Source organism: Nyctereutes procyonoides, unplaced genomic scaffold (genome assembly GCF_905146905.1).
Source record: "Nyctereutes procyonoides isolate TBG_1078 unplaced genomic scaffold, NYPRO_anot_genome, whole genome shotgun sequence".
NCBI classification, from domain to species: domain Eukaryota; kingdom Metazoa; phylum Chordata; class Mammalia; order Carnivora; family Canidae; genus Nyctereutes; species Nyctereutes procyonoides.
Window position 1 is genome coordinate 11,751,852 of NW_026575117.1, and position 24,869 is coordinate 11,776,720.

At 41.8% G+C, this 24,869-nt stretch overlaps 1 protein-coding gene across 2 annotated transcripts in view; it reads left to right on the plus strand.

The window, feature by feature from the left end:
• ESRRG (estrogen related receptor gamma) overlaps positions 1-24,869 on the plus strand; it is a 617,883-nt gene that overhangs the window by 42,612 nt on the left and 550,402 nt on the right. The window contains exon 1 of one of the 2 annotated variants that reach the window (XM_055334264.1): positions 2,908-3,368. The exons of the other annotated variant lie outside the window; for it this stretch is intronic. The gene's annotated coding sequence lies outside the window, so the exon portion shown is untranslated. Of the gene's footprint in view, positions 1-2,907; positions 3,369-24,869 lie in introns of those variants that run through there. 2 annotated transcript variants of the gene reach the window in all.

Below are 24,869 nucleotides of genomic sequence, written 5' to 3' on the forward strand. Positions count from 1 at the left end.
TAAACCCCAGAAACAGAGAACAGTGATGTCACACGTAGAAGTGAACAGTGTAGAACAGAGAGAGAGAGAATGATCGATACACCCAATAATAGTAAATAATGGCTTTGTGGGCAAAGTAGGACTTGAACTTGGCCTTGGCCAATAGCTAGAACTTGAATAGCAAAGAGGCGGAAGGGGGCATCAAATGCTTGGGCGGTGACCTTGGAGTTAACACAAGGTGAAGTGGGTGGTGGGTGAGCAGCCTGGCTGCAAGACAGGAGGAGGAAGACATGAAGTGGAATCGGTACGTAGGGTAAGCAGAGAGCTTGATGGTGAGGTCACAAGGCATTTGAATCCCAGCTGTGTTACTCTGGGCAAATTACTTAACTTCTCTGTGTGTGCCTCCCTTTCCTTGGGTAGAATGGGAATACCAATAATCCTCTCGTGTTCTTGTTGGGAAGCTTTAATGAGATTTACAAGTTCTAAACACAAGCAAAGTTTAAGACAGCGCCTTCTATGCATTCCATCCAACTTAGCAAGCAATTTTTTTCCCCTTTGGTTTGGTTGGAAAGTTAAACTGAACGTGCTACAATATTAACTATTATATTTAGGGTGAAGGCCAGAAAATAAAGACTTGAATGTAGTCTGAAGAGTTTGGACTTGAATAAACAACAGAGAGCAGCTCTTGGCCAGAGGTGGATTTAGAGAATCCGGGTTTAGGAAGAATCTAGTCAAACTTCAGAGGACTGGAGGACTCTGCCTCTACTCTGCTGGTTGCTCAGATATCTCACCCGCTTGGCTGCCTGCAGAGGCATGTGGATTGCTGGCAAACAGCATGGAAGGCATTTGTCCGGGAAAAAAAAAAAAAGTGGATTTCAAGAATTTAGCCAAATTTTCATTTTTATTTAAAATAAAATAATAAAATAATTTTATTTTTTTGCAGTGTCTCTTTAAAGGTCCAATCTAAGGCTACTAAGTAATAAAGCTGGAGAACCAGGGTGATAGATTGAATATTAATAAGCCTCTCTTGGATAGTTACTAAAAAGTAGATGATACCTACTGAGTTCTGAGTAGGCCCTTGCCTTCTTTCGCATCATCTTTGACACTGATGACCTCTAAGCCCTGGACAAGACTGCACCAGTTCATCTTTCTGGCGTTCTAAGGAGACTGATAAGCAGAGCCAGAGAGCTGTGTCCAGTTGTTAGGGGTGAGGAGGAGGCAGTGTTCAAGTTTTGGGATCTAATAGTCAAGAGTGCTCAGACACTCTTCGGGCTACTTCAGTGAGGCTCTTCAATTCTGATCCTCTGGTCTTTGCATAATTACAATATCCTCCCTATGGAACTTGCTAGTGATTCTTGATGTAGGACTCTAAAGGGAAAAGACCTAACAAGTTACTTGCTATTTGCATTAAATTTAGCCAGCCTCTCAAAACAGGTAAACTAGTCTTACACCTACAGCAGCTGCAGATGATCTTGGATGAGATCAAAAGTTTTTTCTCCCAATCAGCTTTGCTTTTCAGATGTGACGCTCTCCTCCACACTTTTATTTTTTGCAACCTTGGCTCATGCTGTCATCTTTTAGGGATTTGGAATCTCTGGGCAAATGACTTTACCAATCCATGATGGTGACCAAGGTCAAAAAGAAAGAAGCGTGTAGGGGGAAAAAAAAAAATCCCTAAGCCCATTCTTCTGCTCCAGATGGGGAATTTGCGATAAAGAAGGGCAAAATATCTGCCAAACCAGGCACTAGATATTTATTTTCCAGTAATGCGCATATGGTGATTAATATGCACAATATTATGATTAATAGAAGCTACATCAAACACACCGATGTACAAATAACAGAAACTGTTCTAAGATGTGATCCCCGCTTTACCTGTCACGTGGCCCCACCACCTAAACTACATCCCCGTGCTTGCAGAAATAAATATTAAGAGTTATTGTTGAGACCTTTCCTCCTGATTCTAGAGCACGTAATGATAAAAATGACAAATAACAGTGGATAGCCGGCAATAATATCTTTGTGTTCAGAAAAAAAAGTTTTCCTGCTGCTGTAGAAGAATTTGGATAAAGAGCCAGTTATCCTTTCTGCCCTTTCAAACTCCCCTGGTGGGTCGGATGCCAGGAGTTCCCCCCTCACCCCCCAAATTTCCTGATGTGTCTGTAGAGCCCCTCAAATAGGGGGCTTGGGCTTTTATTTCTCCCTCCCTCCCTCTGTCTCTCTTTCTTCCCTGCCCCCCTTCCCATTTTTAAAAGGCTTTAAAGAACATCTCTGGGAGACAAAAATAGCTCCAGTTGTGAGAGGCCTACACACCGAGAAGGCATCTGAGATGCAAGTCAGCAAGTGCGAGCCGCGAACATGAGTGTCTGGCCCGGGGTGGATGCTCCTCGCTGTCTGGGTGCTGATTCTCTGCCAGGGCCCGGTGGGTAGAAGGGAAAATGATTTTGCAAGGGGGTGGGGGGAGGTGGGAGGAGCAGGGGGTGTGTGTCGGGGGGTCGGGGTAGGTGTGGGGTCCGCGGCCCGGGGGCTGGTGGAGGTGGGGGGGAGGAATCGCGACCCCAGCACGGGAGCTGCGGGGGTGGGAGGGGTGTGTGTGTGTGGGGGGGGGTGCGTTCCTCCCCCCTCCCCCCCCACGTTTTTTTTTTAAATTTATTTTGCCCGGGCGGGGATTGGCGCCGGTCAAAAGGGAGCAGTTGGCACTGAATGTCACCCTGAAGGTAAAATGAAAGACAAAAGATGAACGCATGCTTGCTTTCCCTTTGCAGCGGCTGCTGCGGCGGCGGCGGCAGTGGCAGCAGGATTTAAAGGGGAAAAAGAAAAAAACCCCATATATATATATATATATATATATATATATATATGCACGCACTCACACACACACACACCCACACACCCAGAGGCGTCAATGATGCCAACGCAATAATGCCATCAAATCATGACAGTGCCGGGAAATGTCATTTTTTTTTAAAAAAAAAAAAAGCACAGATATTTATTCTTAAAAAGACAGAGGGAGAGAGACAGGCATGCAAACAGAAACGTGCACATACCACGTAGCCACCCGAGGAGAACCTGGCGGCCTCGCTCTTCTGCTGCCAAGTTATCATTGAGAAAACAGACAGGCATCGTGACGTCCCGGGTCACAGCGAGTGCGGATCGACGCTACCAAGAGCGAAGGGAGGCGCCTCCGCGCTCCGGCTAGCCGCGGGCGCCCCTCTGGCCCTCGCCGCCCGGCTCGGTGAGTGCAGCGCCGCTCGGGACGCGGACCCCGGGGGCCAGGCCGGGCCCGCGCCCGCGGGGGCAGCGCGGGGGGCCGTGCCCTTGCCGCCCGCCGGCCGCCCAGCACCCCCTCGCCGGCTGAGGTCGCGGGAGCCCAGCTAAAGGAGGCGTGTGTAAGATGTGCACTGTGCCTGCATGGGGGTTTGGTAGACTTTCCTAGCCCAAGAAACCGGCTTCGGCTTCTTTAAAACCCCCGGCGACTCACCTGATTAACCTGCTGCAGTTCTGACCCTGCCAAGGTAACCGGTCCAAACCCTTATCATCAACATCTGGAGACAGACATTTGCATCTGGGGCATTCTTGATTTGCAGTCCTGGTGGAAATCTCTATGGCTGATCTACCCCCCCTCCCTCCCCAACCCCCTCCACCCTCCCCTTTCACTTGTTTAGAGTCTCTTGCAAAAAAAAAAAAAAAAAAAAAAAAAAAAAAAGAGCAAAAAAAAAAAAAAAGAAAAAAAAAAAAAGAAGAAGAAGAAGAAAGCAGCCCCTCCCTCAGTGACACAGCCCTAAGTGCCCTCCGCCTCTTGTAGACTTGCCTTACCATGACTGCAAAACTGTCAGCGTGTGTGTGTGTGCTGGAGACACAGAGAAATTCTGGTTTCAGTGAGATTTGTTCTTTCAACACCTCTCCCCTCCCCCTCCCTGGGGAGACTTCAGGGCTCGGGGAAAGTGGCAAAGAGTGAGGGCAGAGTTAGGGCCCCCGGCTGGGAGGGGCTGGGGCGAGCCCTGGGGCCTCTGGGGCGACGGGGCCTGGGGAGGGGGTCGCCGGGGGGCACAGGGCGGTGTCAGGAGTTGAGGACTGCTGTCGTGGGCTGGGAAATCCTTCTGCTGATTGCTGCTGCCGTAGCCCTACTTGTCTCCTCCTGTCCTCTGCGCCTCCTTCCCTCCCGGCTCCCGAAAGCGGTTCACCTTCCAGAGGGACGGAGTCTCCGAAGTTGCACGGAGGTCACCCGAACCCGTCATTGAAGTATCTCAAACCACCTACCCCCTTGCGCCCCTCAAGTCTATCAGGAGCGGCTGCAGGATAGGGCTGCCCCCCCCACCCCACCCCACTCCTTGCTGGGTGACAGGAGGTTCTCCCGGGGAGAAAGACACAGAGGGCAAATCCCCACCTCCTTCTCCCCTTCTCTTCCCTTCCGGCAACCTTTTCCTAGCTGCACCCCCTCCCCCTTTCAGAATCTTAATGAGCAATTCTGGAAGAGTCCAAAAGGGCCTGGAGAAACCCCCGCCTGCCTCAGTGCCTTGGAATGATTATTATGTATGTGTTTATTTATTGTGCTTGCCTCGGTGATGTTGCGACTTGCCACATGGGTCTGCTTGGGCTCGGGGAGGCACGTTTGCTGTGTTTGTGTTGTAGTACCAGAACCAGTGGCCGTGCAGCAAGACACAGACACACGCAGAAAGCAAATGATGCTGCTAACATAAACCAGAGGGCAATGTTGAAAATAGCACCTTCTCCCTTCTGTCTCCCTCTCTCTTTAAAAAAAAAAAAAAGAAAGAAAGGAAGAAAAAGAAAGAAAGAAAGAAAAGGAAGAAAAAGAAGAAGAAGAAAAAAAAATTGCCCACACGTGAGTTAAGAGAAGCTGTTGGGTCCACATATGACCTCCTACTACTTTCCGAACACTAGTGCTTAATACTTTAAGTCAGGATCAAGAGACCTGCGGATGTTTTGAAGTGGTTCAGAGCAGCTGAATGACTTGGTCTAGTTTTGAAGAGAAACTCTCCTTTGTTTCTCACGCTGCCCAAAGACCAAATAGGGGAGTGTGTTTGGAAAATGCTCAAATTCAGAAGCAGCAGGCAAGAGACCAGAGGAGGAAGAAACGTCCTCAAGGGGAAGGCAGGGAATGGGATTGGGGAGGGGTGTCAGGGTTCTTGGTGTCTTTTGTTTTTTGTTTTTTTATTTTTTTATTTTTTGTTTGGTTTCGTTTTCTCCTGTCCGGTAGATTTGATGTGATCAGAATGAGGTAGGCAATGTAAGAAACAGTCCTATCATCGTGGGAAAGAGAGGGAAATTTAAACAGCTCTCAAATCCGAGCTGAGGAATAGCAGACAGAAATAAGGTGGAGATCGGGGTGACATTGACGGGGCTTTATTTCCTTCAAATATGAAGAGAGTCAAGTAGATCATAAGACAGGCCTAGATGACCTTTGAGGCAGGTATTTGCCTGTGGTGCATGACTGTTGTTTTTATTAAAAGTTCTCGTAACTCTTTAAACTCCCATCATGTAGACGTGTGTGTGTGTGTGTGTGTGTGTGTGTGTGTGTGTGTTGAGAATGATGTCAGGTAGCCCATGAGACTGTCCATGGTCTCAGGTGAGGAAGGTCGATAAAAGATGATTTATTTTCTTTAATAAATCAAAGTAGCATTTAAATCTCTGTGGCTGGTATGAGGGAGACCTGCTGGTCTTCTTCACAGGAATCGAGAGGGGAGCAAAGATACTCTCTGATGGGTGGTGCTTTAACAGAAGGGAGCAGATCGATCGATTAGGTCTCCATGCGTGTGCCACTCAATTTATTCTGTGCAATTTTTCCAGAAATTAAAAGGTTACCAAGAGGTAACCAGAGAGTACCATGTTCCCATCTCCAACTGAGCACCACTTATTACTGCAACGGTATTTCAATATTAAGTGATCTTGAAGATATTTCATCTTTCATTTTGAGTTCTGAATTTGAATCAGCATGAGAATGGCAGGGCAGCAAAGTAAGGTAAAACTAACCAGGCGCACAGCTGATGGTTGGGGAAAAGTGTCGCTGAGCATTTCTGGGGCTGTTGTCAGTAACCTTGTTTACAGGGACATTTTGGTTGCATCTAGAATTTTAGCGAGAGCCTGCCAATGATAATGGGCTTATGTTCGAAATTGATCCTAAGTGTCTCTTTTTTTCCTCCTTCACAGACATGCTCTGCACACCTTAGCCAAGCACTCAAGGCAAAACTTTCCTGAAGCCCCATGACTTTTTCTAATATAGACAAATCCCTGGATTAGTGTGTCACAGGAAGAGGGGAAATTTATCAGGTTCTCCTTTTGTTTACGGATGTGTTGATACAGGTAGCTTTAGTCCTGTTTGGGTTTTTTTTTTCTTTCTTTCTTTCTTTCTTTCTTTCTTTCTTTCTTTCTTTCTTTCTTTTCTTTTCTTTTTATGTCTTGCGTGCTTGGCTGCCTTAAATGCAAAACAAATCATATTCGAGGAAGTTGAAGTAGGCCTTACAGATTGACCTATAAAATTAATTTCAATTAGACATCGAAGAGCTCATTATCCTGGTGATGCAGATTTATGACCCCACGTAGGGATTTTTGTGTTTGTTTCAAAATTGTTGGAGAAGTGCAGGAACAAAAAAAGATTTTGAGGGAAATGCCAAAAGCCACATTAATGAAGAAAAACAGTGTTGAGATACTTTTGAATAATAGATAGGATATATGTAATGGTCAACCACAAGATAAAATTTTTACACAGTATTTTTATGGCTTTAAATTGGCTGCATTGTAAACTAAGCTTACTACTCTATTAAGTCATTATACTTTTCAATTATTTAACATTTCTGGCCAACCTATCTTCTGTGGTCTTTTTCTGTACACATCAGAAATGATATGTACAGTAGTGATCGCTTGTTGTTGATGTGGGGAGTTTGCAGCGGAGCAAGGTTTGGTTTTTAACTCCTTGGGACGAATGTTACAAAGAATGTGCGGAGGAGAAAGAATGGTATGGAAACAGACAGAGCCCTATGAGAATGGAGATGACTACAGCATCGAGATGTACCTAACACAATTTGAGTTATTCTCACTAAGAAACCTTGACAGTATCTGCCTTCTAGGTACTGTGCATTTGGAAATACTATATCTCCATTTAAATGCAGATCTTCTGTTTTCTCCAGGGAACAGTTGGTGAATCTTTCAATTGAACCACCGGTATGAGAAAACCAACTGAAAATTTTGCCATGAACAATAGAATCTGTCATTTTGAAGTGATGATTACCAACTTTTATAATATTGTGATTTAAAAAAAAAATCCTTTAAAATACCAAAGTCATTTGTGAAGTCAAAATCACATACTCGGCCCTGGTGCAAACAAAGAAATTTTGTCTTGTCACTTTGTTGTTGGTTTTTCTTAAGCTGCGAGATGATTCAGCTTTGCAATTCAGTTTTTAGGTTAGCACTGCCATCCCAATAGAGTCAGCGGGCCTAAGGAAGCAGCGCAGGGAATTATGAATAAGTTCTACATGCTTGTCACGCTGCCGTGCGAGCAGATGGGGACGAGGTGCCGAAGGAGCGTTTAAGGACCTTTCTCTGGAATGATCTTCTTCTTGATTATTTTGAGCCTCATTTATAATAGTACCTTGTGTTGGAACCAATGGTGGCGGCCAAAAAGGAGAGGCGGGGCCTGCGTGGCCTTCTTTTAAGAGATGATTGCAGAAAGTAATACAGGCCTTTGACATAGAATGTAGACACACCGTCTGATGGGTTTGGGATGTTCAGATGGAGATAACTGGAGAAATCTGTGCACGTCTTGAAATACAAATTCCTGAAGTTACACAGCGTAATGATGTTGAGTCTCTGAGTTTCTTGATCACATAGCCAGGGAGGTTTTCTTTTTCTCAGAAGGTAGATACCAGTCATTCACTTAATCCTGAGGATTTCCAGCCCTGGAAGGCCCCTACCTCCTCAGCTCACCTTCTCCTTTGCTTTGGCTGTAAAGCCCACCTCCCATACCCTCTCCGACCGCACACCCTATACAGATATTTCATAGTGCGCTTATAACATTATACCTATAATTGTGAAGAAGGATCATCGATAGTTTTCAAATCAGGCCTTTGTTTATATTTCTATTAACGATGGACACTTTGTTCATCTGGACGAGGGAAGGATCATAGTTACCGTAAAAGAAGGTCGAATGTCTTTGGAATCTCTGGGATAAAACGCAAGACACTGGAGATTCAAAGATATTTTTATTTACTTAGGGACACTTAGGGCTGTTTCAGATGGGGCACCTGCTAAAATAAATAACGTGGATGGGACTCTCCAGGAAGGGTGCTAATTAATGAATGTGCTTATTTTATACAAACACGTATAAATATGCATGCCGGACATCGTCATGTTTACTGTTTTGAAGATTCAAATTCAGGATGTTAGCATTGTGTGAAGCAAAGCTAAACTTTTGTATAATCCTGGTAGATACTTGTGCAGTAAACAGTGTTTCCAGATTATCTGCGTTACCAGCGTGGCCCATTTAGATTCTATCTGGCTTTAAGATATATTAGGTTAATAAGGCTGATTTTATGACCAATATAATTTATATTCACAAATACCTGTTTTTATTAGCACAATTATAGATTGTGAAGCAAATTTCCATATATGTTAAATACTTAGAACAAGAATAACTAACATTTGTATAGTGAGTTACAGTATATAACCATACATTATCCATAAGCTGCTCTTTGGAAGAATATTTATTGCACTTTCTTACTCAAGAAGGCAATCAGTTTTTACAATATAAACATTATAAGAAAATACATTTTTTTAATCAGAGTTTTTTTCCCTACTTCCATCCTTCCCTACATCCATGCCTCCCTTCCATCCCTCCTTCTCTCCCTTCCTTTTCTCTTCTTTCCTCTCTTAATGGGGGGAAAAAAAAAACCTAATGACTTTTTTTTTTTTTTGGTGGTGCTTGCATAATTGCTTATCCCACATTTCTATTTAAAAAGGAGCTTTAACAAGCAACCCAACATGATTTTTGGAATATATCTTCTGTCTACCAGTGTTCTTGAGGAAAATATAAGGTTGCAGAAATCATTTCATGCCCTGTATGTTTTCAAACATAAATCAGGAAAATTGTTAGCGAGTTATAGCTCTTCTTAGAGACTGTGGCTATCGTGCTATAGTAAACACAGGCTATATATTTTTCCAAGTTATTATGTGTGGAGAGAAATCCGAAGTTGGCTATTTAGATGAACAGTTTAATTCAGTTATTAGAAATTCATTTTCTATTTAGTATGAACATTTATTTTCCAAAGGTTGCAGAAATGGGACATAATACCTGATGATCCTTTGGATCAATCACCTTCAGAGTTGGAAATTTGCTCTTTTTAGCTAATGTGTCTATGACTGAACATCGATCTTCAGCTAAGGATCAGTTGAAATGGTCATAAGCATGGTTTATAGTTTGATCCGGTTATCTTCTTTATCCGAGACCAGTGAACCTTTGTCTCCTCATTTCTAAATGAAGGGGTTTGACTTGATGTCTCCAACTTACTGCAAATCTGTGATTCTGCGTTAGTGATTGATTGGTAATGAATCAACCAATTAATTATACTCCTGTTTTTTTTTTCCATTCCATAAACTAATTATTTACTGAAGTCTGGCCTTTGCTATGACCAGAAATATTAGTAAGTAGAGTAAGAAATGTGCTCAGGTTCAGTGGTTTGAAATGAAAGCCTCATGAAATTTAGACACTCAGGGGTTTACGTGAAAACTTTTCATTTGGAGATCAATTATTAGCTATTCAAAACACACTTTTTTCCCCTATATAAAACAATCTTAAATGCTGACTACTTTCCTAGGCTAGACTGTAAAAGCCTATGCTAACTTATTGGAGTGAAATATTGTGTATCAGTGATGAAAAAATATGAAAAAGAGTTCTATTATGATACAAGTGATAAACATAACATAAAGGCAATAAAACTGAATGATAGTTTATCATTTATCTAGACTCTGGAGGGTTGATGTTTAAGAGAAATGCACATATAACTGGAAGTTAAAAAGATAGATGGAAACTATTGCAGAGTGTGTGAAAGGGATTTTTAGAAACTTTCAGGATTTTTAGAGGCTGGTTGCAAAGTATATGGCTTCTCTTTCCCTTGGAATAGTGTAACATTAGCACTACTTCTAAGTTTATCACCTGTGATAAGATTTGTTTTTTGACACCCAAATGCACTGAAAAGCAGGAGAGTGAAGAAAAATGGAGAGAAAATTATTCTCTGAAGTAATTGGCCTAGAAGTGAGAGACTCGAAGATGGAAGGCATATGAAGATAGAGGAGAGAGGCGCTGTGTGTGTGTGTAAGACAGTCTGGTCTGCATCTAATTGATGGTTGGATGAGACACCAAAAAGAAAAAGGGGAAACTAATGTGTACACATTCTTCCCGAAGGGAAAGTATGTTATAGGAGGTTAGCTATGTGGAAAAGCTTACAAATTAGACATAGAGCATCCGTTTTAATATTTTTGCTGGGTCACTTATTGCCTGTATGATCTTGTGACTTTATTAAATTTTTGGAATTTTGTCCTATCTGTGACAAGGTAAATAATAGAAGCATCTACTTCCAAGTTGGTTGTAAGAGTTGAGGGAGACTCATGAGTAGAAAAGCACTTGAAAACTATATAATTTTATGCGGTGAGGAAAAGTCATTGGGTCAACCCAGGTTTGGACAGAGTCGTGGGTCGGTTTGTTTGGCTCCAGAGTGGTCTTTGGTAGACATATTTCTTGCACAATGTAGTCCAAGAACTGTGGTAGGTACTTTACATATTACTTGATTTAGGGAGGAAGCAGGAAATAGTATGCAGCTGGCCAGTTGAATGTAAGAAGCCTGATAATCCTAACGTCTACAGTGCCAGTTACCTAAGGAGCACGTGTACTTTCCCTTACAGATGGCCACAGCTTGTCTAAAAATAACGAATGATTTTGGAAAGAAAAAGAGAGTATTCAAAAATGGTTTTCCTTGTCTCCACCACTGCCTGTCATTTGCACTTTTGCCATGACATTGATATTAATCTATATTTCCTGGATTTTTGTTAAGGCTGAAGGAATCATTGTTTGGCAGTAAGTGCTTATAAATAATGATACAAATTCCATTTAAAAAAATATTTCCAGGATGCAACAGAACTAATTAATGTAATACATCGGTTGAACTCCGAGCTCTAGATACTATAGAAAGATCTCTTTCAAGATTTTTATTTTTCGGGGATCCCTGGGTGGCGCAGCGGTTTGGCGCCTGCCTTTGGCCCAGGGTGCGATCCTGGAGACCTGGGATCGAATCCCACGTCGGGCTCCCAGTGCATGGAGCCTGCTTCTCCCTCTGCCTGTGTCTCTGTCTCTCTCTCTCTCTCTCTGTGACTATCATAAGTAAATAAAAATTTAAAAAAAAAAGATTTTTATTTTTCTGTATGAATCACGGATAAATGTCTAGCCACTTCCTCCATCAGAAGTGGTCTACATTTTAAAGCCCCAAATGAATCAGATCAATAATGATTCAATAAATTTGGATTGTTTATATAGACACTATACAAAAAAAAAAAAAAAAGCGAAAACAGAAACAAGCAGATCCAAAAATCTGCTGCGATTCTGAGACTGGCCTGATGCTCTGCTCTGATTCACCAGATAATGATCAACGGAATTTTACACATTGTGATCTGTTAACCTAGAAACTGAAGTGAACCTAGAAATCAAGATGTCTTGGGATCAAGTTGAATTTAAGAGTAAATATTTAATTGCTCTTATCAAAATTCATTAGGCATTCTATGTCTAGCATATACACTGAAGAAGAAACAAAGAAAACAATCTTTGAGAGTTTTAATCATGAGTCAGTGTTAAAAACTTTGACACATATATAATCATTTGGAAATAATTGAAGACACAGAGTGCATGAGCAGAAGGCCACCGACTGCTTCTAAATCCTTATTTGTTGGGGAGTTCTGTTTTTCTGTGACATTGACTATAAATCGTAAAATGGACTCAACTTGAGTTTCTTTTAAATATAGGAAATTTTTATTTTTAAATTTTTTTATTAAAAATTTTTTTTAAAAGATTTTATTTATTTATTCATGAGAGACACAGAGAGAGGGGCAGAGACATAAGCAGAGGGAGAAGCAGGCTCCCTGTGGGGAGTCTGATGTGGGACTCGATCCCAGGTCCCTGGGATCATGACCTGAGCCAAAGGCAGACATTCAACCACTGAGCCACCCATGGGCCCAAATACAGGAAAATTTTAAGTGTCTAGTATGCTTAAGTATCAGGCTAGATCCGTCAGAGAATACAAAGTCATTTTAAGATATAGTCACCCTACTCTAAGTAGATCTTTAGGGAAGTACAATATATATATACACAAGATAGTATAATAAGGATAGCTGTATAATGTAGAATTATGCAAAAAATGAATTCTTCGTGGCAAATTCGTATACATACACTATGAAAAGCGTGCAACAGAATCAGAGCTTGGGTTGCTATTCAGGCTGTCATTTACTAGCTATGTGGCCCTGGTCTCTTTAAGCTGTGGTTTTCCCATTTGTAAATTGGGTATAGTTTCATCCGTCTCACAAGCCTGTTATGAGGATCAAAGGAGAGAAGTATCTGAAAGGGTTCTTATGCTTTATCATAGAGACTACGGGAAGGATGGAAGAGAGAGAGAGAGCCCTGGTAGGCTGCATGTGAGAGTAGGGGATATGTCTGTTGACTTTGTACCCCCCAGTGTCTGGCACTATGCCTGTCGCCCAGACAAGGCTCAGGAAACGTTTGTAAAAGCTTGCATGCCAGGCACTGTGGCAAGCCCTTGACATACGTTATCTTTTACATCTTCACAGTAATCTTTTTTAAAAAAAAAGATTTTATTTATTTGTATGTGAAAGAGACAGAGAATCAGAGGGAGAAGCAGGCTCCCTCTGGGGAGCCCGATGTGGGACTCGATCCCAGGACCCTGGGGTCACGACTTGAGCCAACGGCAGACGCTCAACCACTGAGCCACCCAGGTGCCCCCACATCTTCACAGTAATCTTGTGCAGTAGACGCATTGTCACCATTTCATAGATGAGGAAATACATTCAGGAGATTTTAAGCACCTCCTAACCTCATGCAAGTAGGAAGTCGTAGGGTCAGGATGAGAAGCTAAATCTACCTGGCGCCCGGGCCTAGGTTCTTTTCATTACATTATGTGGGCTCTCGAATCTAAGGAAATTATTATTTTTGAACAATAGCTTGGCCCAGAAGAAAAGCAAAGGCCTTGGATAATCCACCAGCTGCCCAGGCAGCTCCTGGGCTGGCTTTCAGAGAAGTAGGAGAACACTTTCCCGTGCTGTCTGACACATGGGACATGGCCTTTTGTTAAACTGTCAATTCTGATTTCTGCCCTTTGATGTAAAATGCACAATAGTGAGAAAGTATCGTGTGATATACCAAAACCTAGACTTGTCATGGGGACAGAAGGGAGAAGAAGGGCAGCCAGGAACACAGGTAACAAAGTGGTTAACCAATGACTTGGAGACTTGGATTAAGTTTGTTACAGTGACCAGTGGTGAGTCTCTCTCTGTCTCTCTGTCTCTCTGTCTCTCTCTCTCGTTCTCACTCTTTCTCTTACCCTCTCTTACTTTCCCTCTTAGAGTTAGCAGAGTCTAGCATTTCCATTCTGTTCCACATGAAGGGTGGTGAAGTAGGTAATCCCACTGCCGAAAGGCATTTCCTCTGTTCTTGGTGGCTTCCTTCCGCTCAGTATCCTTACGGCCTCATGATACTAGTGGCTTCTACTGACTGAAGTTTTGTAGTCCTTCCCAGTTTGTCATGAACAATAATAAAATGGCCTCCAAAGAAACATTTTAAACCTCCAGACTCTGGCTTGGGGAGCAGAATACAGAATGAGTTAACCAGACCACCCTCTCCTGTATTTTTTTTCCCCCCTCAGTTTATTTGTGAGGAACATCAGAAGAGTGTTAACTACTCAAGATTAGTAACACACGGTGGATTTGGAGGTTTATATAAGAAACAGAAGGGAAAAAAAATGTTTTTAAATTGGGAGGCATTCAAAAAGATTCCGCGACAACACAGTACACGGTAGGTAGGGCGAGCAGAGACAGGGACTATATTTAAGATAAGTCCAGAGAATACCTTACCCTGTTGCCAGAGTCCAGCTGGTAAGGGTGTTTGGTTTCCCAGGAACTGCGCTAACATCCCCGAGATGAAACCCAGTTGGGGGGACACTTCCCACAGCCCTCCCTGACCCGGGGTAAGTGCGCTGGGTTGAATTGTGTGAAGTTGTCAAAGGTTGCTCTGCTCTCCAGCACTTGGCACCAGCTCCGCTGAAATGTGATGCCATTGGTTTTCAGTAAAGGTTCCTTTCTGCAGGGCTGCAAACACAGATCAGCTGCTACTGTGTATACACAACCAGGGAGCAGATCAACCAGCACAGTTAGAGCAGCCTTTTTAACCCTGAGACTTTCCAAGATCTCTTCTTCACGCAGGAAGTTTCCTTCTCTGTTGTCAGATTTAGCACTTGTGCTCTTGTCATCAGATCCGAGCTAGGCTCCCTGCTGCACAGTAGAGAGGCTTCCTTAAGACATTTGTCCTTGAAACTGCACCAAACTCTTGGAAGAACCCAGAACGTGTAAGTATGTATGATTTAGGCAGCAATAGCACAGGGCAAAGCTGCAATCAACCATTATACAATATCCGATTAGCAGTGCAGGAGGGATTTTTCCGACGTTATGTTACATTCATTTTCAATTCGTTCTGAGGAAACAAATCAATTCTAGCTTCTGATACAGTGACTTTGCAGTAGATGGGGTTGTAATATGTTAGCTTTAACTATTTGCTGTTCTCATTTAGCATTTAGATGTGACTTGTGGGACAATTATTGTGGGCATTAAACTATAGAACTTCTAAATTTTTATTAGCAATTATTATTGTTGGTCATGTCCATCTTGAGAAACAAGTTTGCTTTGGGGACTGTTTTGAAAGAATTAACCACATAAATTCACAGACAATAGAGTGAATTTGTACCGTTCTTGCTCTCAATAAAACATATTAGTTTGCAGTTTTAATTTACTCGTAAAGAGCAATCCACTGAGGTTTTGTCTTAATTGAATCCTACCCAGTGCTGTCTGCTTGGTGTTTTACTGTCTTGTACGTATCTGTTTAAGTTACTTTGCTGGGATTGCAGTCTGGTTAAATCTGTATTTAGGCACTCTTTAGCTCCTGAGAACATTCGCAAAAAATGAAGGTGCACGCAATTCTTGAGGGGTGCCGGATTTGTTTTAAAGGGTGGTCGTATTACCCTTGAAGGATTTTTTTTTTTTAGATGCATGACATGAATGGCTGGCAAGATGTAGACCACAGACCGAATACTCTGAGACTCTAAGTCAGATCTCAGCTTGTCCACTTTTGTAACTCCAACCAATAAAAGCCCCGTGCCCCCTTCCTATCAATTTTTAATATGCACCCATACTTATGTTTATAAGATTAATTTCTCTCAGATTAGTCTGATTGATAGCTGGATTGTGGTTTCTTAAGAGCTTGCTCCCTGAAACCCACAGCAGAGCTGCATGCCATTTAACTAGTGAATGTAAAAACGGGTAACCATGGATTCAGTCACCACTAACTGCCAGTGCAATGACTTGTTGTAAACAATACAAATGAGCCAGGAGAGCAGAGGCAACCAGACATGAAATGATTTTAATAGAAATTACGGTAAAAGGTCATGTGATGTATCTGCTTCTGTTCAGTTTTAAAGGGAAAGTCTTTGTTTTCTCCCCACCGCCCCCCACCCCCACACACCTCTTCCCAGTCAACCCAAGTAGATGTCTTCACAAACTTGGCAGGTCCCACTCTCTGCTTCCCTGGAGAAGGGCGGCCAGTGTAATCCCGTGCACAGTGTGGTGACTTATGGATTTTCACTGGTAAGTACCTTTATTTTAGAAACAAAAAGGAAATCGGTGCATTCCAGGGCTTCCTTCATGGAAGGTCATGCTAATTGTGTGCTAGAAGTCCTCAGGCTTCCTGCACACAAGAAGGAATAGGTCATTTGGTTCCTTAGCTTTTCTGTGATACAAACGTCTTTTCTCTCCCTTCCTGAAGTCCCTGGATTATTTTGTAAACCCGATCTCTCTGAAAACTGTTATTGGCTCTAGAAGCAACTTCTGCAGTATGGTAATGAGCACACGCAGATACTGGGAGCGGTGCTGTGCCTCACTTCAGGGTCTCACCCGGGCACACCTTGGCCGAGTTCCGCAAGGACCAAGTTTTACAATCCCATTTGCATTTCTCTGGTAGGGATGGTTTCCGCGTGTGAAAATTATTATGTTCGTAAATTTGCCTCTAACCAAGAAATATTAACAACTTGTACCTGTGTGAAGTGTTAACCTCATGGTTGGTTTGGTGTACTGATACCAGCTATGCTAGTTAAAAAGGAAATGAAAGAAAAAGCACGAGCCGTAAAACTTGGGGGAGGAAGGGAGCCTTTAGAAGCCAGATTTAGAGGGTGGACCTAGCAGGTACCTGGTGCGCAGGAATGAGGGGCTCAGTCACTGTGTGGGTGACCCACGGGCACCCACGGGCACTTTAGGCCAAGGACTGTCTCTAGGTGTGTTGTGTATCAAGGTGAAACAGACCTGAACTGGTCTCTCGAGCCACACCTCCTGCCACATGCAGATGGTATAAATAATGTATAAATAATCGCATCATCTCAGAACAAAAGACAAAGCTGTGTTCATATTTTACCTCCTTTTAACACACAGATACTTCTGAAGAGATGAGTAATTGTACATGCATGGATGTCATACGGAGTAATGGAATTTCAGGTGTTGATTTTTCCTTTACTGCCTCCACTTTGACAGACCCAATCAGCACGTGAAAAAGCATTGGCTTGTAATTTAGAATCTCAGTAGGATGTAAGAGCATCAGCCCCCTCTGTATACGCTAAAGAGTTTTATCTAGTGATCTAGGGGTTTCTTTAAACCTGTGAGTGTTAACATAGTATTTATATTTAAGCTTTTTTTAAAAAAAAAATCAAGCTTCTTAAGATGTTGGAGTGCCTCACTGCCTGCTTAGACTGAAGAATTCTTCAGAATGTTGTGGTTAGCTGTGACCTCATGGTTTACCGTTCCAATGCTAGCTCTGCTTATCAAAAATAAATGAAAGAAGAGACTCTAGTAATTCATGTTGAGGGAGAAGGGAGCAATTTCAAAGCAGGTGTGGAAACTCCAGGTAGGGTTTTGGGTGAATTATAATTAAAACTATGTTGTTTTTACTTTTCCTGGCCTTGACTCTCCAAGTTGAAGGCTAGGAATAAAGTGTCAGCTACAGGGTGGTTAGGGGCAAAATCTTTGGAGTCAGACATGAGTTGCACCCTTTTCTTTGGGCCCCACTATGCTTAGGATTTGGGGCAGAGTTTCATGTCTTTGAGCTTTCACCTCCTCATCTGTAGATGGAAGATAATAATGCACATCCGTGGGCGAAGGAAAGGGTCAAAGGACATAATGCATAGAAAGTATTTCATGCTGTGTCTGGCACATAGCAAGTGTCCAATAAACTGATGCCAGCTTCCTTATTTTTTTTAATTGAGGAAACTTATGCCTAAGTAGAATCCTGCTATTAGTGTTGAGCCAGAGAAAGACAGTATTCACATCATCAGTTGGTCTTTTTCTGTAATTGTACGCTGCAGTAACTTGTCGTCACTTTGTAGTATAGTGTAGTGGTTTATGTAACATTTACTGAAAGCCAAAAGTAGTCTCTTATTACTGTGTATTTTTTTCAATTATTTACAGATTATTTAGGAAAATTACCATTTTTTTTAAAAGGATAGGATTTCTGATGTTTTGGGTATTGAGACAACATGCACATTTGGTCTGCGATCCTATTGCTGGAGTTGAGAGCAGAAGGACACTAAAAGTATAAGATTCATAATTACATCAATCCTAAAAGCTTAAAACTAGTGGTAGATCATTGTATGTACTAAAGAGCAGTAATAATTAACAGGCTAGTAAACACGGATGTTAGATGCTACTAAAAAGACATTTCTTGAGAGAATTGTGTACACGTTCACTGTGTCCTTCCTGCAGTCTAAGGGCCTGATTCTCTTTCCTCCTTTCCTCTTTTCCCGCTTCCCTCCTTCTATCTCTACCTCCCTCCTCCCTCTTTCCTTTCCTTTCCTTCCTTCCTTCCTTCCTTCCTTCCTTCCTTCCTTCCTTCCTTCCTTCCTTCCTTTCTTCCTTCCTTCCTTCCCTCCAGCTCTTATATATTATCTCAGGTATATAGCATTTTCTTTTTCTTTGTGAACCATAAAGGTTCAAGGAAGAAAAAAAGAGGAACAGGAGACCCACGGTCTTTTCATGCTAGCTCTGATTTTATAAATGGAAAGTTTAAGAGGAGTCAGAAAAATCTGTTTTTCTTTCTCCTGCTATTGAACAGGAGAGGTACATCTGAGGTGACCTGCAGACCCCAGGGAAGCCTTGCTCAGTAACTATTTGTTGATTCATTGATTAAACGGCACGGAGAGAAGGGACATCAAGCATGGAGATTCCCTCAGTACTGAAAGCTTTGAAACCCCAAGCCGCCATGTGCAGTAGGATGGCTTCTCTGTGACCTTCCAACAACTAATCTCCTTTAAGAACTGAATCAAAGCGGTTAAGGGATTTTGTCAGATGGATTTTGCCTACAGTTGGGTTTTTGGCAGTTGCATGTAGAAGGCAATACATTCTTCACAAGGGTATGATTTTTTTTTTTCCCGAAAGGAATGAAGACAAGGTGCCAACAGAGATCTCTAGAGAGGGACTCTTGTTTATTCATGGTACTGTTCAGGCAGGGACAGCTGCAAGGTAGATGACTTTCTCACACTTCCCAGCCAACCTCCTTCACCACCAGTGTCTGATGGTCTGGTCAACAAGTTCACTCATGCAGCATCCCCTCTCCATAATCTTCTCTTCCAAGGGCAGGAAAAAAAAAATCCTGTGATCAGAATTGATATCATATGAGTGGCTATAGGCATCTACTATCTATTTCTAGGACATCATAGACTCTACAAGTTAGAGCTGGAAACTATTTTAATGGGTAAAGCACTTGCTCAAAGTCACACAACTTATGAGTTGCAAAAACAGACTAGAACTCGGGATTTCTGATTCCCAAGCTAGTGCTCTTTTGAGGGCTCCTGCCTTCTAGTATATAGACTACAAAAGAGAGAACCTATATGATAGTGGAAAAAAATCTAGCTTAGGAAATGGCAAGACTATCCTAAAGGGATTGGTCCAAAGAGTAAGATAGATCTGGTTCTAATGCTAAACCCATAATTAGAAACCCTGTGATCCTTGAGAAAGACACTTAACCATTCCAAGCTGTGGTTTCTTTCATTGTAAAACTGAGATTAAAATAGCTATCATGCTTATTGTAGGTTGTGTTGAGGATTCAGTAAGATTACACGTGGAAAGCACCCTGTCCAATGCTTGACACAAGACAGATATCAGTAAACGTTATTGCCTGTCCTCTTTCCTTTCCAAGGTCAGCAGTTGGAGTCATGAATAGTAGAATTTTTTTTTTATTTATTTATTTATGATAGTCACAGAGAGAGAGAGAGAGAGAGGCAGAGACATAGGCAGAGGGAGAAGCAGGCTCCATGCACCGGGAGCCCGACGTGGGATTCGATCCCGGGTCTCCAGGATCGTGCCCTGAGCCAAAGGCAGGCGCCAAACCGCTGCGCCACCCAGGGATCCCTGAATAGTAGAATTATGAGAAAGAGTATGTATGCATCTTTATGTATGCATCTGGAATGGGGTAGTTCAGTGGTTTTCGATATTTTCTTTGAAAATGAATGTGAAGCATTTCCACATGCCTGGCATAGAGTGATCCATAAGGAATGATGTGATGATAGTGACAATAATGGTGATGGTGGTGAGGACAAATATGCTGATGTTGATGGGTGATGTGCACGTACCACAGATGAGCCCAGGATATAAGCAGCTCCCAAGGCTTTGGCTTGGATTATGGTTCTTTCTTTCTTACCCTAGGGAGGAAATCAGTACGTTGGTGGGCAAGAGCTGTGCCATTATAAGTGCAACTACACTCATTTCAATTAAAAAGAAAATAACCGGCAGCCTTCAGTACTTTATTCTTGGTAACAAATTACTGGCAACATCCCAGTTGGTCTAGAAGATGCTGCCTTCCCTGGAGGAGTGCGATTTTGAGAGATGCTTTCCATCACAGCTCTGGAACTAGACTACTTGGGTTTGAATTTTGGATCAACCACTCACTATCTGTGATGATCTGAAGAAATGAGTGAACCACTTTTATAAGTCTTTATTCCCTTACCTTCAGTTGGAACAATAATGGTACCCACTTCATATGATTGTTATGAGGATCAAATGGGTTCACCCGTATACAGTACTAGGAAAACTGTTGGCACATAGTAATTGCTCAGTGCTAGCAATTTTTAGAGGTTTCTGTCTCCAAGCTCTTTCATGGATAGTATCCTATCTTAAGATTCTCTCCCAAAATTGCCATTATTAATGTTATCCATGGTGTCATTAATGCATAAAACTGATTTTTTAGTTTTAACATAATAAAAGCTGCTCTTTATTGTGCACTCACCATTTAACTAGGCATTATGCCATATGTTTTATATGGCATCTTAATTGATCTAATTCCCTCGTTACTCTTATGAGATAGTGTTGCCCCCATCTAACAAATGAGAAGATTGAATCTCCAAGAGGGGATAGAACTTACTCAGCTCGTGAGTTACAGAACCAAGCCTCAGATGTGTAATCTTCCCTATGTATCTTCCCCATACTAGCTCATTAAGTCGGAGACAATTTGCAGAGGCAATGGGAAAGATGTATTTTCTGGAATAAAAGAGAAATCATGAAATGGATTTACTCTAGCATGCTCAGAGACTCAAATCAGAGACAGAGAAGATGACCATCGTAAAAAGTAACTTCATTTAGTTACTCAATAATCAGAAGATCTAGAAATTTAACTTAATTCTGTCTTATGGATGGGAAAAAGATGAGAGACAGAGGTGGGAAAGGATCATGGATAATGAGGAGGAGGAAGATGAGATAGAGACAGAGACAGAGAGAATGAGGCAGAGGCTTAATTACATGCCTCTCATTTAACACTCAAGCGATCCTGGAGGTGGATGGTCCAGGATCATCATCCTGATGCTAGACATTTTTTTCCAAGACAACAAAACTGAAAATAATGGTTTTGGAATTTAACTTATGGTATTGTACCTTTAAATCCAGTGCACTCTTCTACTTCATCATGCTACCTTTGGGGACTTGAGAGTTATACAAAAATATAGATAGACATGTGGAAAGAAAGAATTATGGGTTCATTGACATAGGGACAAATCATGTTAGAACCATCCTTTTGCTTTTTCAGATAGTAACACTGAAGATTTTTTAAAGTCATGTTGTGCTTTTGCAACTATAGGCATAAGTTAGATTAATCTATATGTAAGAGACTAGGTGTTAGGTAATATTTAATACTTTGTATTTCAAGGTAGGTTTTACTTCTGTTGTTGAATTGATTTTCAAAAAGAAAATCTTAAGAGTTAAACAAATCACGTTTTCTTCCCAGTTTTATAGATGAAGAGACCGTGTCATGCAAAGATGCAATGATCTCCATAAGATCATAGCAACTTCTAGATATCAATGCCATTCTCTGGTTGTGAGCCTCCAGAAAAGATTGTTCTCTTTCCTGTGATGATCTCTTCTAATTGGTATGGTCATCACATAATCAACTTCTAAACTTGCGGACGCATGATAGAGGAGAGTCACACTGGTATACGTCATAAGGGCCTGTCTGGAAAATGAACTCAGAGGTTGACCCTTTTTGCTATCACCTTCCAGTCTGGAATACCATCATGTGATCTTTGAGGAATGGTGTGAGGGCTATGGTTTACAACATTTCCAGCCCCCTAGGTTCCAGGCTGTGTGCTGGAGAGAATCCTGTGCTTTCTTGTGCTTTAGCCTCCTGGGGTCCACCAGACGCTACGGTGTCTTCCCCAGACAGTAGCCTGCTGCTCCCACATTATGTCTGACTGGCACTCTGTTTGTAGAGCAGATGGAGTTCCCTTCCAAGAGGTACTTCCCACTCTGCATGTTTGTTTTGAGGATATGGGTTTGGGTAAGTATAGGGGACCAGGAAAAGAGGGAGGTACCAAATGGTTGTCTGAGCAATGACAGTTCAAGGAAAAAGGAGAATCGAAAGTGCTTGTAATTTCCAAGGTTGATGCCAAGCCAGATTACTTTCTTAAATCAGTGTAAGCAAAAACCCTGAGGTTAGGCCATGAAGCAAAGATCCCAGCATCCTTGGGGGCAAAAAACCAAACAAACCAAAAAAAACCCTGCCCAATTACCCCTTTTCAGTATTAAAGCAATGGAGGTGGAGAGGAGGGATTGAAAGGAGAAAAGGTGTTGGCTTTCTATGCTTTCCTTTAGAAGGTCATGGAACCATATGTCCGTCCAGTTTTGAGTGAAGATGCCTGAGAATGATTGTGCTTGTTGATGTATAATTTTTTCTTACTGTGGTCACTATAATCACATGCAAAATGATTCCCTTCGACTATTTCTCTCAATTTAAGTACTTCTTCTAATAATTCATGATATTTGTGTAGTGAAAATTTATGAAGTCACAAATTATCATCTCCCTCTGTGGCAGCTGAGTTAAGTTAGCAAGAATAAGTGGCTTGATCAGAGTGACAGTTTGCTAGAAACAGAGAAGAAGACAAGAGAGAAATTGGGCCTTCTTACATCCACATCTGGATTGATTCTACCCCTTAGAGATTTCAGTCTTGTAAAAGAGCCAGTGCAGGGTAGGACTAAAGATGAGTGTGAAGAAAGTTACAAAGGGGAAAAACACCCTGAGAATGTTAGAAGAAATACTTGCAATGTCTTGTTTTGTGTTGAGTGTGATATCTTTGGCGAATGATGGTGCAAAGATTCTGATTTTGCCTTCCACTGAAAAGTGAGGGGAAGGGGAAGTAGCCCCTTGGAGACTTATGTAGGATCAGAATACCTCTCTCTACCCAGTCCTCAGGCTTTCCTCTCTTTCTTAGGTCAGGCAAGAGAGTGGAAATATACTCTAGGCCTCTCAGAAGATGAAGTTGAGGCAGCTCTAAGTAAGAAAGAAATGACCTTGTACATGCAAGCTTTGTTCTCATGTTCACCTATAGTCCCACCATTTTACTATCGGAGAAGAGTAATCCTTGTCCGTAACATCATCTCAAAAGTGAAGGGACACCTAAATGATTATGAAAGTAGATGGTGCAACTTTCCTTTCTTAGAGCAATTAATACCCGAGGATAAAATCCTGTTGTTCTGATACTTAGTTAAAATGTGAGTGTCATTTTTTTCCCCTTTGGAATGGAACCTTAAAAATCACCTGGATATTAGAAGGTGAAGTTAATGTGTGCTCTTTCTCCTATGAGCTCTATTTTATTAATATCCATTAAATAAGATCCTAATACAGTTCTGAATAGTAAGGTGAATTTCTTGGCTTGGCTAAGACTACGACAGAGAAATTATGTATTTGATAATGGTTTCGAAATCTTCAAGTTGATCTGGCATTAGTCAGCATTTGACCATAGATTCCCGGTAGGAAGTCCATTCAAGCTATTGCTAATGCTTCAAAAGTGCTCTATGTGACTGGCAGTGAACACACCGGTGTCATATAGATGTCAGCTTTTTGTCCTCAAACCATCATTAACCAGAAGCAGCTACCAGCTAATATTTCAACATTACTTTTAGATGTCAAACTATTAGTCATCATATAGACAACAGATATGTTGAGTTAAAAGATGCCTGCTTAAAAAGCACAATGGGTCTTGGTCTACCTCAACGTCGTTTGTACGCTGGAGGTTTACTCTGTATTTCTTTCCATTGGACTATTTAATGATTATTTTAATTTTGGTAAAGTTTCACTTTAATACTCCTAGAAATTAGAGGAAAATATCGCCTACGTTCATTTGCTATGTTACGCAGACAGTACACAGCAAAGGTAAAAGATAAAAGATCAATTCTTATGGATCTCATAGTTCCAAGCTTTTGAGGCTGTATTATAGAAACTTTGTAATTATTGTGGGTAATCTTGCAGAAAATTAAATGTTGAGTTTGCATATGTGAAGAAGTTTGGACTCTCTTGCTCACCATAGCTTGTTAGTGCTCAGCATCTCACTGTTCCTGTCAGGCTTTGGGTTGCACTTTGCTGCTAGGAAAATGTTATTTGTGGCAAAAGTGAAATCCTCGGCTGGGGCACACCACCTTGTGTTTGAGGCCTATTTTAGAGCATTTGTATCTGTGGTTCACTCATCTGTTTCAAAATGCTAGGCCAGTGGTTCTCAGCTAAGGACAGTTTTACCCACCCAACCCCCAGAGATATTTGGCGATATTTGAGGACATCTTTTGATGGGAAACAGGTGCTATTGGCATCTATTGAGTAGAGACCAAAGCTGCTGCTGAACATGATTCATAGGGTAGCCCCCCATACAACAAAGAATTATCCAATCTAAAATGTCGATGGTGTTGAGAAGCCGCCTTCTAGATTCTTCCAAAGTTTTTTTTTTTTTTTTTTTTTTTTTTTAATTTTTATTTATTTATGATAGTCACAGAGAGAGAGAGAGGCAGAGACACAGGCAGAGGGAGAAGCAGGCTCCATGCACTGGAAGCCCGATGTGGGATTCGATCCCGGGTCTCCAGGATCGCGCCCTGGGCCAAAGGCAGGCGCCAAACCGCTGCGCCACCCAGGGATCCCTCTTCCAAAGTTTAAAAGGTAAAGGAGAAAGTAGGTAGCTTAACTATTTTCAGATTTTTTTAAATGGCTGATTTTTAAAAAATATTTTTACTTATTTATTCATGAGAGACACACACAGAGAGAGAGA